The following is an 18,662-nucleotide window of genomic DNA, read 5'->3' as shown; positions in this document are numbered from 1 at the left end:
CCATGAGGTGATTTGACACATGAAAACTCTGCCCAAACAAGGATTGGCTGGGAAAATTAGACTGTTCCTCTTGTGAATTTCAGAATTTCAACTGGAAATTTGGACCAGATTGGGTAGTTGAAGCAGAAGTTGGGGGAAAAAAAAACATTCAGAGAAAGTGGTGGGACAGGAAAGCCATTAGAAAATAAGCTAAAAGGGATGAGTGCTCTTGTTGATAGTTCATAAAAGGAGAAAACGCGAAGACCAGAGCTGAATATCATGCAAGCAGAGAAACAGTAAACTCCTGCCTCCCAGGTAAAAAGAAGATCCATGTATTCCCTAGAACTCTGTCTGAGCCCCCACTTCAGTTTCAGTCTCTGTGACATTCTGTCCTCCAAGATTCCCATGAGATTCCTGCAGTCCTCCTGTGAACATTTATCTTTACAATAAACCTCTCATTACTTGACGTAATCCTGAATGGGCCCAACTCACACCAGTTTTACCAGTTTTAGAGGATTCTCTCTTTTTTATCCACCAATGACTATTCCTAGTTCTGAACTCTAATCCTCGCTTTCTTTCGTTCTTCACAACTTCATTCTCACATGCTAGAGATCTTCACAATTCTGTTCTTGGGAGAGTTCCCTTGTTCTCTCAGCATGGGCATGAACTCTTTTTAGTATACCTCTATGAGGACTCACAATTTATATTTACGTGTTAAAGCAAACCCTCAGAGACTGCTGTTAAACATTTAAACCAACCCCTACCTTCCGTCAGCCCTCCTTTGCCTCACATTTTGTTGTAAGACACACTACCCCAAATGGAGAATATTCCCCCATACTTCACAGTCTCCTGGAGAAGGAGGACTGTTTCTCTCTCCCCCTCTATCTCTCTGTATAAACAGATAAGTTTATATAACTTCTATGCAACTATAGCTGTCATGTAGTTTATAAGTCACATCGTGGGAATTGCTGGAATGACTCACTGTACTAAATGATACGCAGAACACATTAACAAAATGTGTGTGTCAGGGGATTTACATTTTCCTTTCTAAAAACTTTTATGGTGACATTGTCCCTTAGCCAGTGGTTTTCAAAAATTCTTAAGCAGTTGAACCATTTTTCCAAATGTGAATCCCAATATATAAAACATGCAGAGTGGAGCTGTTCTGTTGGAAACAGGAATAGAAAGCCCAAAGACTCCCTGTGTCAGTGTCTTATCCTGCCAAATCCCTGTTGGCTGCTCCTCGAAGTACCTTGTCAGGGCCCCACAGCTCTAGGGAGTGCAGTTTGAGAACGCTTGCCTGAATTTGAGACCCATAAACAAGGGCTACGTGGTATTAACTGGTGGAGGTGAAGAGTTGGCCACCGTCCAGGGTCAAACTTCTCGATAGCCCTGGGGAGCCCTGCGTCAGACTCTCACACTCTCAAAGGAAGGCATTGCCCCCTTGTCAAGCCCTTACTTGCTCCCATCATTTTTTGTATCTGATAAGACCATTCTCACAGCTTTATGAGTGGTTCTGGCTGACCTTTCATTTGCTTCTTGAGGAAGTGTAGTAACTTGTTCCAAAGCATATGTGTGCTTTTCCCTGCGGCATACAGGACGATACTTAGCTAATCGCCACACATTCCTATACCACAAGAGCTATGATATGTATCCCATGAGCAGTGGCACTGAGCCTTTGGTTTCTGGATGTCAGATGCAATAAGTGAAGTACTAAGATGACTCAAGATGGTTGGTGTCCCACCTCTGCGGACTGCCTAGATCTCAGTGAGCCTTCATCAAGTCTCTGATTTACATGAAAACAAGGCTCTAGGATCAGTACAGGTAGGAGATGCCCTGAAGGAAGCCTCATCTCTGAGGGACCGCCTCAGCATTTAGCCACGTGGGCCAGCTTGGGACCCGCGTCCTCACGAGGCTGCAGTACTCTGGGGTCTGACCTATCTTGGTATGCTGCTCTCCTTTTCTTTCCTGCTCACATATACTTTCCTCTTCCTTTCTGGTTATTTAAGCATGGTATAAATATCTCTTTCATAGTTTTAATGAGTGACATGCAGAGTTCTGTATCTGAGTTCCCAATGCAGCTTTCACATCCTGACCCTCTCCTGCTCTGTCTTCGCAGGAGGTCATAGTGCAGCAACACCAGTCACTTGGAGCGGCTGGTGAGGGCTCCTCTGACCACGAGGGGCAGTGTGTGAGTTCTCCCTTCATGGGTAGCTCGGGAGAACAAGCATGACTTATTTGTGTGACTGCTTAAATGTCCAGGAGGTATTAGGGGACATATCAGAGGACAAGGTTGTATCACTGATAAGTTAATCTTCTCAGAAGAGGGGCTTGGAGTGATAATGTGGACTGACGTAGTGTGCTGTGGAAGCAGGATGAAGTTATGTAAGGATTGAATTAGAATATCTATATATCTACATATAGATATATAGATATATTCTCACTGAACACAACAATACTTAGCGCGTTGTGATCGCCCACACAATGAATAGTGGTAATTTTGGTTGTTATTATTATTGTCGTCATTTTTGTTTGTTTGTGTAACATCAGCCTGCATCTGGGTTGACTGTAGATTGACAAGATGACATTAGATCTTTGTGAGGACTAGTGAAGTTTGTCTTTTATTCTACAAGTACATCACCCGCATAGTTTCCCTAGTAGGTATCATTATGCCTAGTATCATAGTAAGTTTTCAAAAAAAATTTTGTGGAGTGACTGAGTTCCTAACCTTGGCATATTGCTTCCCAAGTGTGTATTCTGGCATGTTGTTGAATCCCTGTACATTTATCACCCTGAATGGAAGAGGAAAACAAAACAGCTTTCTCTGATCAGTATCATTTTAACTAAATTTTGGATTTGCTTATGTCCCAAGTTGTGATGCCAGCTTTCATTTTTTTTGACTCTGCCCTTGTAGAGAGGACTTCATACTGCTGTAGGAGGCAGTAAGAGGGGAGTTACAGATGTTTCCAGTCTGTGTTTATTAAGCATTGACAGCCACTTGCGGATGGCTCTTGGCTAATGCAAAGTTGCTGGAACACAAAGGTTGCACCATATACGAAGCATTGTGCCTCTGCCTGGACTTTCTTTGCTTTTGAACAGTTTGGAGCCAATAGCTTAGAACACAGTGGCTGTTAAAACTAGGTTTACACTTCAATGGAAGGGGAAATTTTATCAGGTGATAAATTTTTATAGTTCCTGTTTATGGTTTGGTTGGCAAAGGAATAATTAGAATCTACAGCATATTCTTTTTTTTCCCAATCTTTTTTCTTTGAACCCGAGGCCACTTAAATGCCCAACTAAATCAGTCAGCTGTGGGGGCAACAAATTTTCTCTATGTGTCATAGACATTCTTGCACTTTCTTGGGAAAGTTACAGAATATTTCCACAGAAGATCTACCTTTCCTTCATGCTGAGGTTATCAGGGCCCCACGGCCTGTGTCTGAACGGAAGCAGTGAGCCTTTACGGGTTAGGGAACAATCAGAAAAACCATATCCTGTTGAGTTTTGCCTTGTGGTTATAGTGGTGGAGGAAGAGACAGGTGTATAAGTAACTGTTTTGCAAACTGCACTAGGAAACGGGACATACTCCTTTCTTAAGTCATTTCAAATGCATCCTGAGCAGACATCCCTAATATAATTATAGTGCTTAAATTTTCTGCACACTTCGAGTTTTATAACATTGTTTGCCAGCTTTATATTTTGCTTCAGGTGTTCAGTTCAAAAATAGCGTAACTTATAAGTACATTCTGTTTTTAAAAATTACAAAGCCAAGTTCTACAAATCGTGATAAAATTATGAGGAAGGACGACGGGAGATGCCAAAGAATAGCTTAATATATCAACATCCACAGCGCAAGCTTTGATCATGAGACTGTCCCCACTTATGTAAAAACGTAGTTAAGGAGACTTAAATTGGGACCCTAGAAATATTAGATATCTTTAACATGAATCAAGGATTTACAAAAAAAAAAATCCTTTTTAAAGAAATCAAATTATAATATAATGGTTTGAGAATAGGGATTGAATGGTGTTAGGATTCTAATTTTCATGGTGCCACTAACCTTATTAGCTAAATAAATTAGGTTTTATTTATATGATCCCAAAAGCTATGTGTGAAGTGAGATAATGTTTTGCATGATTCTCTCTTCTTCTTTTTTTTTTTTTTTTAACATTTTATTTATTTATTCGACAGAGGTAGAGACAGCCAGCGAGAGAGGGAAGACAAGCAGGGGGAGTGGGAGAGGAAGAAGCAGGCTCATAACGGAAGAGCCTGATGTGGGGCTCGATCCCATAACGCCGGGATCACGCCCTGAGCCGAAGGCAGACACTTAACCGCTGTGCCACCCAGGCGCCCCCATGATTCTTCTTAGAGAGAGAGAGAAACATCACTGGCTAACCTGCAGTCACTTTTTGAGAATCAGTTACGTGTCTCGGACTGGAATAAGAGCAGGAATAAAAGGAATAGAGTAGGCAGTCCTATTGTCAGATAGACATTCAAAGGGAAAAGATATTAAATGGTTTTGACCGATGACCTTTAATAAATGCCCCTCGGTGGTGGCTCCTAGTTGTTGCTCGGCTCCGTCAGTTTCCATCAATGCCACCCTTCCCTCCCCAAACAGACGTACCGCGCTCAGATGAAGCCAGGCTCAGACATAACTCTGAGACACATTACCCCTCACCATCTTGCCAGCCTTCCTGTGCCTCAAACGGTAAAGTCCACCAGGAAGTTTGGAACTTTCTCTGATGTTGCATTTTTTCATGACTGAAACTGTTGCCATTTTTGTGCTTCATGCTTCCTCACAAAAGTGTCTTTGTGAAAGTTCTCTAGTCTCAGAGCTATAAACTTTTTTCCATATCTAAAGAAGTGGCCCCAAATAAGTGTTTTTGTTGACCCCAAAACTGATTGTATGAATGCTGTAAGTTCTTTGCCTAAGTCTATGCTGGTAAATGACCTCTTCATACAAGACTAGGAAAGAGACGGCATTTGCAAACACAAGAGACTCTTTCCTCTACCACCACCCTTCAGGACAAGAGATTAACAACTGTAAATCGTCACATATTCCTGATCAAGATGCATTTCTTTAGCGAGGGGTCTTGAAAGGTAAAGGTGATGCACATTTATTGTTATTTGGGGACGAGATGGCCGCATTCAGAAAAACAAAGACCCTCATCTGAAAAGCTAAACATTGTTTCAGATGAAAACAATGTAAAAAAATTTAAAGCCATAAAATATTGTTTAAAATTTATAAAAATCTTAATCTCAGAATAATACTTACAGTCAAAAGACAAATAGCAAATGAGGGAAAATATTTGGAAATATATGAGGATGATCTAATCACAAAATATAGAAAAAGCGCCTACAGATTTACTAAGGGCAATTAAAATATGAGTAAATGACCATGTTTTTGAAAATATGACCAGATTTTATAAGGAAAAGAATAAAAATGATTTTTGAGCAAAAGAAAAGGCATACAACTTTACACATAATAAATGTATGAGTTAATATTAAATTAAAAAGCACTTTAAATTGACGCTATTTTAGTAACAAAGTTGGTAAAAACTGTTGGCAGATTTATTCTCTCTTTTATTGATGGAAGTATGAACTGGTTAAAGCTCTTTAGTGAGATACTAGGCAATATCTGTTAAAGTTTAAAATGTATATACTCTTTTATTCAGACATTCTACTTTGAAAATTGAGTCCTACAGTTTATATGTACAATTTGTGTGTACAATTGTGCGTACAGTTCTAACTTCATTAACTGAAGAATTTTTGATACCACCTAAGTACCCCAGGTAAAATAACTTACGGAACACTATCATGTGGAGTGTGAAGCAGCCCTTGAAGACTAGCAAAACATCTCTGTACATAGTGTGTGGAATGATCTTTAAGATCTGTGGTAAAATGAAAAATAGAACAAGATGCATAATATGTATATAATTTGTGTACCCTTTAAAAAATAACACACACACATACATGTTAGTATAGGAGTATAATTTAAAAGTACAATAGATACTTCACATTTACTGCATCTGGAGGATGGAAGGGAAGAAGAGAAGACAGGACAGAGAGGAAAACTTATTTTTTTCTTTATACCTTTTTCATGCTCCCAGAGTGAATGAGGTTGTATGAATTAGTATTTACCAACCTTTGAGTGCTTTATCATTTATAACACCACTATTATGTAATTTAGAAATCATATTAACACACAGAGATAGTGTCATGTTTATTTTACAGATGATGAATGAAGGGTTAACAAAATTTATGTAAGTTGCACAAGGTTAAAAAGTGTATTAGAGTTAAAATCAGGAAGTGACTCCTAAAGGCTTGGGATAGGCACAGCTGTCCTTCATGGCTGGGTCCAATGTTAGTAAAATTCTGTCTTTTAGCTATTGCCATCCCTCTTAAAATTCCTTCACACAGCTTTCCCAACCAATGGCAAGTGTTTAACTATGGTGATACGAAAGGATGAGCCTACCACTTAATATCTGGAGACACACACACACACACACACACTGCTAAATTTATTGTTTACTTAAGTGAGGGAGAGTTATGCTGGTTAGATATAATCCTCTCTGAGGATAACATTGAATTGATTGTATAAAGGACTTGGGAAATATCAGATGAAGGAGTTGGTGAAGTTTTAGAAATGGGTTGATGTCAGTTATAGAAACATTGTTACCTGGGTACCACTGTGGTTGATAAGTTGGCTTGAGAAGCTTGCTCACTGAGGTAAGTGGCTGACTTTCAAAAGAGAAGTATTGTCACTGATCAGTTGGATTGCAGAAGTGTGTTCACTGAGGCAAATTATCATTAATTTATTGTATTGACTTAAAACCAATTCTGTTGTCATGACTACAACATAACCAGCATTTTTTTAGGTGTATGGGAACTTCTAAAACTTTCATTCTCCATGGTTGTAGGCATTTCTAATTCTGGGTGGCCTACCTAGCTTATCTTCTCATTTTCAAACAACTTATCTCTAGTGCTATACAAGTGTGTCTCCTGGGGCAGTTAATATGTAGTATCCATAGTTCGTTGCTCAAGTTTACCCTTGTTTATTTTCTTCTCTCACATAAAAAAAAAAAAGTGTGTGAAAGAAGCAATGGCATTTTGGAGGTAATATTCTTTTTTTTTTTTTTTTTTAAGATTTATTCATTTATATCGGGGGGGCAGAGGGAGAGGGAGAGAAATCCTCAAGCAGACTCCCCTGCCAGGCAGGAAACCCGATGCAGAGGTTGGTCCGAGGACCCCGAGACCATGACTTGAGCTGAAATCAAGAGTCGATGCTTAACTGACTGAGCCACCCAAGCACCCCTGGAGGTAATATTCTAAAATTATGACTTCAGCCTGATCTTTGGTAGCCAGAATCCTTGCTGAACCCAGAGAGAATTCAGATTTCCATGGCTCTATCTGAGGAATTTGTGATTATGGGTAATTAGTGGTCTATTTACATGGCAGCCTGATTATTTTGGCTGAGAGATGAAAGGAGAGGTTGGTGCACAGGATCCCTGAGAAAGGACAGAAGACAGCAATGGAGGAGTCATGAAGAGTCAAGTCCTCTCCCCAGCTCCTTCCACGTCTTCCCAAGCACCTGTAGAAGAGGCAGAGGACAAGGCACTATTTTCATGAAAAACATTTTCATGTATGATGAGAAGTAGCACAATAGTTTGCCTTGGTTCATTCCAAAAGCAAAAAGTGGGTAAATGAGGGAGCAGGGCCATCTCATTATTGTCTGATTCTTGGAGATTGGTGGTTTAGAGGCTTTTGGGAGACAGCAGCCTCGTTGACTTCTCACGGGGGGCGCCATCAGGAATTGCACTGAGGCACCTTCCACCAGGTGGGAGAGCCAAAGTTACTGCCAGGGAGAAACCAGGGCAAGAGAGGAAGGCAGGGGAGATGCTACAAGGTATTGTGGCTTAGAGGAAAGTTTGCAAGTCCATGTGGCCTCTCCCCTATGGAGGCCTCTGAAACCCTAGGGAGCACAGTTTCAAGAAGTCTGGAGACTGTGGGTAAACAGGGACAAGACAGATTATCTGTATGATTGTCACTTGTTTAATTGTATAACTGTGAAAATGACTCCCATCTGCATTAATAGGATTTAGTACTGGGGTCATTGAGTTTATATTTATGTAATTCTGACTAAAAACCAATGTTGATCCTGTTCTTACTTTGACTTTTTTTGATGCTTCAAGACTCATGAGAATGTATCTCTGTTTCTAGTCACAGTTAGTTTATTCATTCATTCATTTAGTTATTTATTCATTCAGGTTTTTAGACAACAAGCATTTAATATGTGCTCACGATGAGGAAAAGACAGTTTCTATACTCATAGTGGTGTTTGTGATCCAGTCGGGAGCTAATCACCTTGACAATTACAACATTTTTTTATGTGTATAATGGGGTTATTTGCACAGTAAAAAACTTTTACAGAGTAATAGGAGCTTAAATCAGCTGGGTGGGGTCAGACCTGATTTTGGCTCAGGGTCGTGGGATCAAATGCCTTCAGACTCTGCTCTGGTGGGGAGTGTGCTTGAGATTTCTCTCCCTTTGCTTCTCCTTCCCCTCACACACACACTCTCTTTCTCAAAATAAATAAAATAAATCTTTCTTTCTTTTTTTTTTTTTTTTAATAAAACAAGATTTGTTGGCATCCTGGCAGAAGTGCCTGCAAATGCCTAAGTGATTTGTCAGGGAACTACAGGTGATTTTAAATTACTTGAGCACATAGGGTAGAAGGAGGGGTGAAAGATACGGTTAGATGGATGTTAGGGACATGTAACAAAATGATCCTTTAGCCAGAGTACAGTTTGTTATGGGAAATAATTGAAAAAAGAGTAACAGGATTAGATCTGTATGAATGTAAATCTCATCGACGACATTTTTTCAATATTCTAAATTTAAGTAATTGCATGTGGGTATACATCTGCATTCTTTATTCTAGTTGTTCATTTCTCTATTTTTTTTCAAGCACTCTCACTACTTTTCTTATCTTTTTTTTTCTTAATACCCAGTTCAATTTCACATGAAACTGTCTCCTAACTCTTCAAAAGTAGGAGAAGAAAATCCTTGAGATGGGTCCTAGGAGAGCATGTTAAGATGCCCTGAAATAACAGCCAGTGTCATCTTCCAATCAAGAAGCAGCAGTGCTGGTTTAGACTAGACTCACTAAAAATACATCTGGAGTCAGCTGCTTGAGAAACATTTGGAAAAGCTATTCTCCACAGAGGAATGGCCTTCTCTATTGTTCCAACAGAGCATTTGGTTTCTTGGAGATCATCAAATAAAAGTCCAACTGCACAGTTTTGCCTCTGGGCACAGGCTTTTTTCTTCTTCTTCCAGCTCCACCTCTCCTCATTAGTAATGTAATTCTCTTGGGAATCCCTGCTTGAAGAAAGACATCTGTTTCCATTTTCTTCTTCCTAGAGAGAGGAACCGACCGGATCTCTAAACATCATTGAATAGATTAGTATCAGGAGTGTTAGCATAAGCCCAAATATCAGGGAGAATCAGGGATGCAGAAGACAGGATGCAAAGTGTTTTCCCCACACCCTGGGATGTTTTACTGCTACTGCTACTCAGTGTGAAGGGAATACATTTCACTTTCTTTCATTTTCTTTACCCCACCTTCCTCCTTCCCTCTCTCTGTTTCTTCCTTCCTTCTTTTTTTTTTTTTTAATGTGTAGAATTAGTGAACAGATACAGAGGTATTCTACTTCCCCTGAAAGTGGAAATTAACATTTACAGTCTAAATTAGAAAATTATAATTTTGTTTTCTATAACATCTTACAAGTAAAATGTGTCCCTAATGGTCCTATGACTTAGAAGTGAGTTATAAATCTAAAATTAAAAAAATATATATATCTTCCTACATAATATATGTAGAGAGATACAAGAGACTAATGCATGAAAAAAGAAAGATGGTATATTTGCCTTTCAAGCACCTTGGTTAATTCAGTTTTGTTTGTTTGTTTTTGATAATTCATTTTGGGTGAAGTATACATTATGAATTACAAACACATTCAGTAATAAGGGACTGATAAATGAGTTTACTATCACAAACCAGTTATTTTAAAAAATATGCATAACTTCAGTTAGGTTAAGGTGGTTTGATCTTGTGACTTTTTTCTTCCACAAATTATTTAGTTCTATCAGCATGCCTCATGAGAGTTTCCCTTGTACTATTTATCAGTTTAACTCTTACATTTCATGAACATTAGGTAAGAAATATACCCCATTGTGCATGCTGCATACATAACATTTAAATATTAAATATATCTTAATATTTATTGTCTTTTGAAGAGAATGTTTTTCTTTTTTAAAGCATTTAGTTTGAAATTGACAGTTGGAAGCACCAAGGAAATCAACATTTCTGAGAGGCACACTATGTGCCAGTCTCTGTATATAAATGTATTATTTAAACCTTACACAAATTCTAAATTAGCTGTTGTTTTCTCCATTTTACAGATGACAATGAGAGAGGTTGGAAGATTTGGCCTTGTTTGTATAAAATCCAAGTACTAGAGTTTTGAATAAATTTCAAATCTGCCAGGCTTCAAATCCATGCTCTTTGCAGAAATTATATAAAGAGTTTGAAGACTAACGACACTTCTGAGTAAATTAAATGTTTTGTGCCAGATTCAGATAAGATTTCATACTCCCAGAACTTGTTACCAAAATAGGCTTATTCTAAAGTGTGATTCAGTCATTGTTTTAAGTGGTCACTTCTTTAAGCTGAGGATTATTTCATTTGCTTGTCTGTATTTTGCTGGGGCTGCAAACTGGTGAGGCTAGAAGTTAGAAGCATCTGATGTAGAAGGATTTAAGAATATTTGAGTAGACTCTGGAGAAGGAAAGAAAACAATGTAACACTGTTAACCCTTATAGCTGGTGGAGTCCGTGGCAAAATAGCCCTTTCCCCCCAAGTCCTAACACACTTGCCCTTTGATTTACAAGCTGCTATCTGATCAGACACTCACTTACCTTTTAACTAACTAAGAATTCCACCTGGGAGCTAAGTGATTTTGGTGCTTGGTTTCCAGAACAGAAAAACTAATCTGTCCAGTGATTCAGATATTGTTTTGTGTATTGTTACTGGAAATGGATTCAGTTACTGTTCCAAAGCCTTTATGTGAAAATGAAAAGTTACTCCTTGAATTCCAGGGTTTTTTCCTTAGAAAGATGAAAGACAGGGGTGCCTGGGTGACTCGGTTAAGCATCCAACTCTTGGTTTCAGCTCAGGTCATGATCACAGGGTTGTGAGATCAAGCCCCGAATCAGGCTCTGTCCTGGGCATGGAGCCTGCTTAAGATTCTCTCTCCCTCTGAACCAACTCCCTGCCCCGAACACACATATACTTGCCTGTGCACATGCTTCCTCTCTCTCTTTCTAAAAAAAAAAAAAAAAAAAAAAAAAGATGGAAGACATTTTAATTTAAAATTCTACCAAGTAATAGGTTTCATGGAAAGTCCTTCTTTATAAGATCATTAATATAAAGATAGCTAGCTAGCTAGCTAGCTAGATACAGTCCTTGGTTTCTCAATCTTGGCACTATTGACATTTGGCTGGGATATCTCTTGGTTGTGGACTGCTATCCTGTGCATTACAGGATGTACAACAGCATCCCTGGGTTCTATACCACGTAGATGCCAATAGCAGCTCCCCTTCAAGTTGTGACAATCAAAAATGTTTCCAGGTATTGTCACAAATCTCCTGAGTGACAACCACTTTTAGAATCACTGCCACAGACCTCTCAAACTTTATTTTGTTAGTGCTGTTTGGGATAGGAAAGAAAAAGACAGTCTTGAAGAAGAGTGGATAGAGAAGAAAAGATAAGAGAGAAAAGATAAACAAATAAAATTAGATATGCGATAGGATTATTTGTAATATCCCCAACTGAAAACAGTCCAAATGTTCATCAATTGGCAAATGGATAAACAAATTTTGGTACATCCACACAATGGAAATTTAGCCATAAATAGGAATGAACTACTGAGCAATGCAAAATCATTTTGCAGTTTGAATGAATTTGGAAAACACTATCTTAGTGAAAGAAATTAGAAACAAGAAAGGGCTATACATCCTATGATTCCATTTCAGTGAAGTTCTAGAAAAGATAGACACATAGGGACAAGAAGCAGATGATGACTGTCTGAGGGTGGGCATGGGGAGGAGGGATTGATCTCAGAAGGGCACGAGGAAACTTTTGTAGTGAGGAAAATGTCCTATATTTTGGCTGTGGTGGTGGTCGCCTGACTGTGGACATTGCCAAGATGTATGCAACGTAGACTTAAAATGGTTTAATTTTATTATATGTAAATTAAACCTCATGAAAGTTGTTTTTAAAATAGATGTGAAGAAAAAGGAAGAGAATATAATATAGAGGAGTAGATGAGGAAGACATTTTCAGACTCATCTTTGTAAATCATCTGTGACAGTTGACCTTGTGGAAGTGGACATGGATGCCTGGGGCTGGAGGTGATTGGCAGGTCTGATTTTTGCCTTGGGAAAATCCCCTGGCAGTCCCTATTTTACACAGCAGCCTGTTCCAAGTACGGCCAGTCAGAATTGTCTCAAAGATGATCTGGCCACCCCTAGATCCTTGGGAACGATCACCTAGGAACCCAGAGGCTCCTTTCAGAAACTATGAATAAATAAGAGGTACAAGGTTTAATGCTGCTACTAAGTTTCAGCACTAACAATAGAGAGTCAGATAGCAACATCTCCTGGACTCGGACTCGGAGATGCCACGCCAACATTAGAAATGACCTTTTGGAAGTTTGCTCATTAGCTAAGCAGATACTCAATGTTTCTTTTCTCCTCAACCCACTTCAGGAGCTTCTTGACATCAAACAGTGTGAACTAACAATCTGAGGACTTAATGCATGCTTAGCAGAAACAATTTTGCCAAGAAATGGTAAGCAAATGGTAAGAAAAAAGCCAAAGAGAGAGAGAGCTTGTGCTATGGAGTTAGAAGAAGGAAGGGAGCTTTCAAAAAAGAGGTTTAAAATTGACTTAAAAAAAAAAAAAAGGCCTTAAAACCGGACAGTGCAAATACTGGCTCAGTCGCTCGCTAGTTCAGTGACCTTGAATCAGTTACTTTCCTTTCTGAATCACAGTTTTTTTTAGTATAGAAAATGGGACAATACAGCTGTTTATAGTTATTATGAGAATACTAAAGTACTATATTAGTGTCTAGGTTGTTGACAAATTATCATAAATGTGGTGGCTTAAAAGAAGGAAAATTTATTCTCTCACAGTTCCGGAGGACAGAATCCCCAAATCAAAGTGTTGGTAGGGCCACATTCCCTCTGGAGACTCTAGGAGAGGATCCCTCCTCATCTCTTCTAGTTTCTGGTGGCTGCATCATTCCAATCTATGTCTCTGCCTTCATAGGGCCTTCTCTTGTGTGTCTCTGTCTATCTCCCTTTGCTTTTTCTCTTCTAAGGACACCTTTCCTTGTATGTAGCCCCTCCTTAATGCAGGATGATCTTATTGCAAAGTCCTTAATATATCAGCAAAGACCCTTTTTTCAAGTAAGGTCACATTCAGACGTTCCAGGTAGACATATCTTTTAGGTGGGGTGGGGGCACAATTCAACCCACTACAAGTACTTCTGGAGAGAAGACAGTGTCAGCTCAGTACTTGGTAGCTATTATGTTCATGATTTTATTTTTGTAATTTCACGAAGGCTGAAGAAGTAACTCCTGTAACAATTATTTGAATGCCTCAAATTTCATGTAATTCTATTCCTGTAGGCACAATAATGTATCAAGATAGATGACTTCTGAAATTAATGAAAATTCTATAATTAATTAGCCCTTTTCCCAATACTGTGATAGTGTTTCTCTCTTGTCTTCTTCCAGTTATCTGTGTAGCCTCAAATTCTCTCAGTAGGGGTGAACATTAAGGACATACGGTCATTATTTTTATTTTACACGTTATTTTAATAAATATTTATTGAACAATTATGATGATAATGGTGAATTGGAAGGCAATAAAGAGCATTAAGATCTGATAATCTGGGAATTTACTCTTGTTCCATGGAATAGAAGGGGGCTAATCTGTTTAGGGTCTTTACGTACAATATATTACTTGCTCCTCTCTTATGTTATGAGGTACCTGTTTTAATTCCACTCTCCACACACTCTCTCAGAGGTGGAGTCACCCAAGGTCACATAAGCAGTATGAGTGGCTTGGCTAGCTTAAGGGACTCCCCTACATATGGAACCATATAATACGCAAGACGTGTAGGCTCATTATCCCACCCCTCTTTCCAAATCAAAAATTTTAATTATGTGCCTCTACAATGTAATAGCTTTTGAAGTTATGATTCAAATGAATCTCTGATCTGCTCAGCAGTAGGATTCTGTGGAGTAGTTTAAACTCCAAAGAAGCTTTTCTTCTCCCCCTTTTTATAGGTTTAATAACAATCTTTTCTCCCTCAACGTCCCTTTGTAGTGATCTAGAGGCTCGGTATTTTCTATAGATAACACAACACAAGATCAAAATGTGCAGAAGTGAAATAAACGGTGTCTGAGGATCATCTGTTGTCCGGAGGCGGCGCGTTGGCAGGAATTCCGTTGGCTTTACTGCAGACTTGACAGGCATCCCGCTCCCTCACGGTGAAGCTAACCCGCCTCGGCAGCGGCTGCAAAAGCAGCTTCGGGTGATTAAATCTCAGTCTTTCTGTCAGGAAACTGCCTGTGATGTCTTTTCTCACAACTACTTATGTCTCATTACAAGCTTCCTTTCTTCTCTGTAGATTCGGCTCTGGCTTTGCGAGGAAAAGTGCTCACGCGGCACGTCTTGCTTTCAGATCCCTTACCTTTATATTTTAGGTGACAGGATGCTTTATTTGCTCATTAACAAAGAAGCTGAAAACAGAGGAAAATACCTCTGAAAATATTGAAGCTTGCACATGCATTTCTAGTCTAAATATAAATGCTTGAGGTTTTTTCCTCCCCAGTTGATGATGAACACACATCGTTGCTCTGTTTTCACTGATGTTTTCTAAGCAAAGATTACATTTCAATAAGAATATGTAGTGGATTTGTGCAGTCTTTTAAATGTATAAAAACATGAAATTTACCAACAGACTTAGAGAAGTGATCCAGCAAAAGGGTAGATATATGTTCTCAGGCAAATACTGTAAAAAGTATGTATACATTCAGCTTGGTAATGAGAATAGGCATTTGGATGGAGGAGATTCGTGAAAAAAAAAAAAATCCAAAACCCCCAAAAACCATAAAGGTTATGAATAATACTGAGCTGAGGGTTAGCCTGAAGCATCATCTACATCACTCAGGAATAGATATATTTATTTAAAGACAAAAACAAAACAGTCACAAAATTGAAACATGCATCTCCCGTCCCTTCCTGTAGTTTGCTTTCATTTCTTTCTTATTTTAATTGATAAATGGTTGTGATGTTTTTATCAGATGAGTCAGTTCAGGAATTAATGAAGTTAAATGTCAAGCTATCTCAGAACAAAGCTAGTATATAGCTTTGGGTTACGTTCCCTAGAAACAGATCTTGAGATGGAGATTCAGATATCCAATTTTTTTTTTAATTGAAATATAGTTGACACACAGTGTTACATTAGCATCAGGTGTACAATGTAGTGATTCAACAAACCTATTTATTATGCTGTACTCACCACAAGTATAGCTACCATCTGTCACCACACAATGCTACTACCATACTATTGACCATATTCCCTATGCTGAAGTGCATGTGTTTTATTGTAAGAGTGGTGTTCAGGAAAACCCTCTAAGGTGGTGAGTGACAGAATAGAGGGGAGAGAACTAAGTAAGGATATGGTCTCAGGTAAAGCTCAGAGTTGGCCTGCCCTACAAGGGGTGCATGGGGGAGCATAAACTATAACACAAAGTAGATCTTCCCTCAAGGCGAGGCGGGTGGCTTATCATTATTCATTGCCCTGCATTTGTGTGTGAGGCTGGATGGTGAGGTGGGGACATAACTTTCCTTAGCTCCCAACAGCTAAGGCCAATTCACTGAGGGAAGATGCAGCTGTGAGCTGTTGGGAGCCAGCACTTTCGGTGGCTACAGGTGAGTGTGCTGGCCCAGAAAAGGGGGTTTGACTGGCCCTCCACTGTCCCCTACATATAACTTATAGGGTCTGTTATACTAAAATAGCATGTGTGCATGTGTATGTGTGTGCCAGAATTTGGCCAGAAAGGACCACACATCTTCAAACATATTGGCTAAAATTTTGCCTTTTGGAATTTATTCTATGAGCAAATGAACTCATCATGGTTTAAAATGCTGGCACCATGGCATAGTTAATACAGCAAACATTTCATCTCACCTTGTACTAATTAATAGATTACTGTTCTTTCCAGAGCGGGATAAGTTTAGTTGAAAGAGATGGATTTGAATGACACATAAATAACTTCAACTTGAACTTAAGATACACACATAAAAGATAATACAGTGGGAGCTTTGGGCAGTCACAGGGATGGAAAACTTGCCAAAGTAATAGCAGCAGCCTCATAGCTTTGGGTCAGGCTGTCCTGTGTGTGGCTATGTGAATATATCTGCGCAGGCATCATGAAGTCATAGACCAATTTGTAGCTGATTAGTTACATATTTTCACTCCCCAGAGCTCTTATTCCATGCAATTAATCAAGACTGGATTATTGTACTTCTAATTAGTATTAAATATAGCAAAATTGTTTAGCAAAGAGAGGTTGGAGGAAGTAGAAAAGCTATAGTTCATGATCAAGTACCTGTATCTTAGGGATCGAAAGTTCAAGACCAGAACAGGGGATGGGTTCGCCCGCATCCCAACTAGTGAGCACGTAGCTTAGTTAGGCTACAGATAGTCTGTGTGAGCTGTAGATAAAGCATCTATAACTGTAAATCACTAGAACGGTGTTTCACTTCCTATCATAAACTTTCAGAAACTTGATTTTTTTTATGTTGATAAAAGAAAACATATGAAACATAATAACCTTACAAATGAAGATAAAAAGTAATACTCTTGCCAAAAAAATAATAAAAAATAATTGTGTATGTTAATTGTTTGATATTTAGCCTGGCTCCAATTTTTATTATTATTGTTAAATATAATACAATGAACTTGCATACACCAAACTTGCCCCTTTATTTCTGATGATTCTATCCTCTTTGCGAAAGGGTACATCAGTCATTTTTTATTTTCTGGTTTCTGGTTTCAGGGCTTCTGGGGAAAAAATTGCAATGAAAAGAAGCATACCTAAATATTAACTGTGTTTATGATGAAATTCATCTGTTACTGGAGCATGTGAATATGTATGTGGTATTAAGTTCAGGCATCAAGTGGATTGAGCAGTTTTCCTTAATTTTCTAGCCTCCAGATGTTATTACGTTTTTTTAAAACTTTCTGCTACTCAGATTTAAAAGAGCTTGTTTAAATTTCTATCTATATTAGGAACTTTATTTGGAGGTAACCTTTTTTTTTTTTTTAAAGATTTTTTTTATTTATTTGACAGAGAGATAGACAGCCAGCGAGAGAGGGAATATAAGCAGGGGGAGTGGAAGAGGAAGAAGCAGGCTCATAGCAGAGGAGCCTGATGTGGGGCTCGATCCCATAACTCCAGGATCACGCCCTGAGCAGAAGGCAGACGCTTAACCGCTGTGCCACCCAGGCGCCCCCGGAGGTAACCTTTTAAGGTATGTATTTCAGTTGGTTCTTTCCTACGAAAATGTCTATTATATTAGAATTTTCAGGTTTGTTATCGCGTAACTGTACATTATGTTCTTGTAAAATATAAACAACAAATCTATAACAAAGCCCACTCTCATTTCTATCATCTATCCCCTTTCCCATTCTCCATTTTGTTTCTTCTTTCTCTTTCTCTCTCATTTTTTTTTTAGTTTCCTCTGCTTTGATGATTTCAAGATTAAAACAAAATTCATGTTCAAATAAAAAATTGCTAGGTTAGATCCAGGTTTTACCCTTCCTGTATCACTAAAATTTCGTGGAATCCAGTGAGCCTTTTTGGTTTGAAGAATCTGATTTTAAGTTAGAAAAATTTCATTCTATTAAGTATCTGAATATTATTCTTCCATTCGGACATCTGTAATTCCTAGCTTAAAATAATTTCTTACTTATGTTTGTTCTTGCATTTTCTCTCTGCATCTGAATGAGTTTTGTGTTTTTGTCTTTCTCATTAGCAATTCAATTTTAGGCTGTGTTTTTATTTTCACAGCCTTCAATGAACATTTAAATTGTCATTGAATTTTAAATTCCCTTTTTTTTTCTTTTTCATGAAATTCTACTTTTATCTATGATTTTTTTTATATTATCCTTAAGGCTAAGCTTATTGAATTTTAACTTGCTTTTAAAAAATGTCAAGAAAAAAAATGTCAAGAATGTCAAACAGATTTTTGTTCTTTAAATTTTTTTTCATACTTTTCTAGAAGAAAGTCATTTTTGTAGACATGATCTTCATTTTCATCTGTGTCTTTAGGGCATGTTCCTTGCTCTTATGCTATAGCATTTTCTTTTATATTCTTTATTTTCATCATTATTACTCATTGTACGGGTGAGAGCTACCTAGATTTAGCATAAATGAATGGCGTTGGCAAGGCTGATGACATGTCCTTTGACCTCCAAGTAATAATAGCGGCCTTACCCCCTAGATATAATTCTGAAAATCAGGTTGATAGCCTCTTCTCTG

At 38.4% G+C, this 18,662-nt stretch overlaps 1 long non-coding RNA gene across 1 annotated transcript in view; it reads left to right on the top strand.

Annotated features, from left to right (window-relative positions):
- The first annotated feature begins 12,374 nt into the window (after positions 1-12,374).
- The window catches only part of LOC125281016 (uncharacterized), a 62,329-nt gene continuing 56,041 nt past the window's right edge, over positions 12,375-18,662 (top strand). The window contains exons 1-3 of the long non-coding RNA XR_007187990.2: positions 12,375-12,892; positions 14,437-14,644; positions 17,472-17,652. This is a non-coding gene — a long non-coding RNA (uncharacterized LOC125281016). The remainder of the gene's footprint in view (positions 12,893-14,436; positions 14,645-17,471; positions 17,653-18,662) is intronic.

The sequence above is a fragment of the Ursus arctos genome, unplaced genomic scaffold (assembly GCF_023065955.2).
Source record: "Ursus arctos isolate Adak ecotype North America unplaced genomic scaffold, UrsArc2.0 scaffold_11, whole genome shotgun sequence".
NCBI classification, from domain to species: domain Eukaryota; kingdom Metazoa; phylum Chordata; class Mammalia; order Carnivora; family Ursidae; genus Ursus; species Ursus arctos.
Note: the sequence above shows the minus strand (reverse complement) of the source record. Positions and strands in the feature narration are given on the sequence as shown.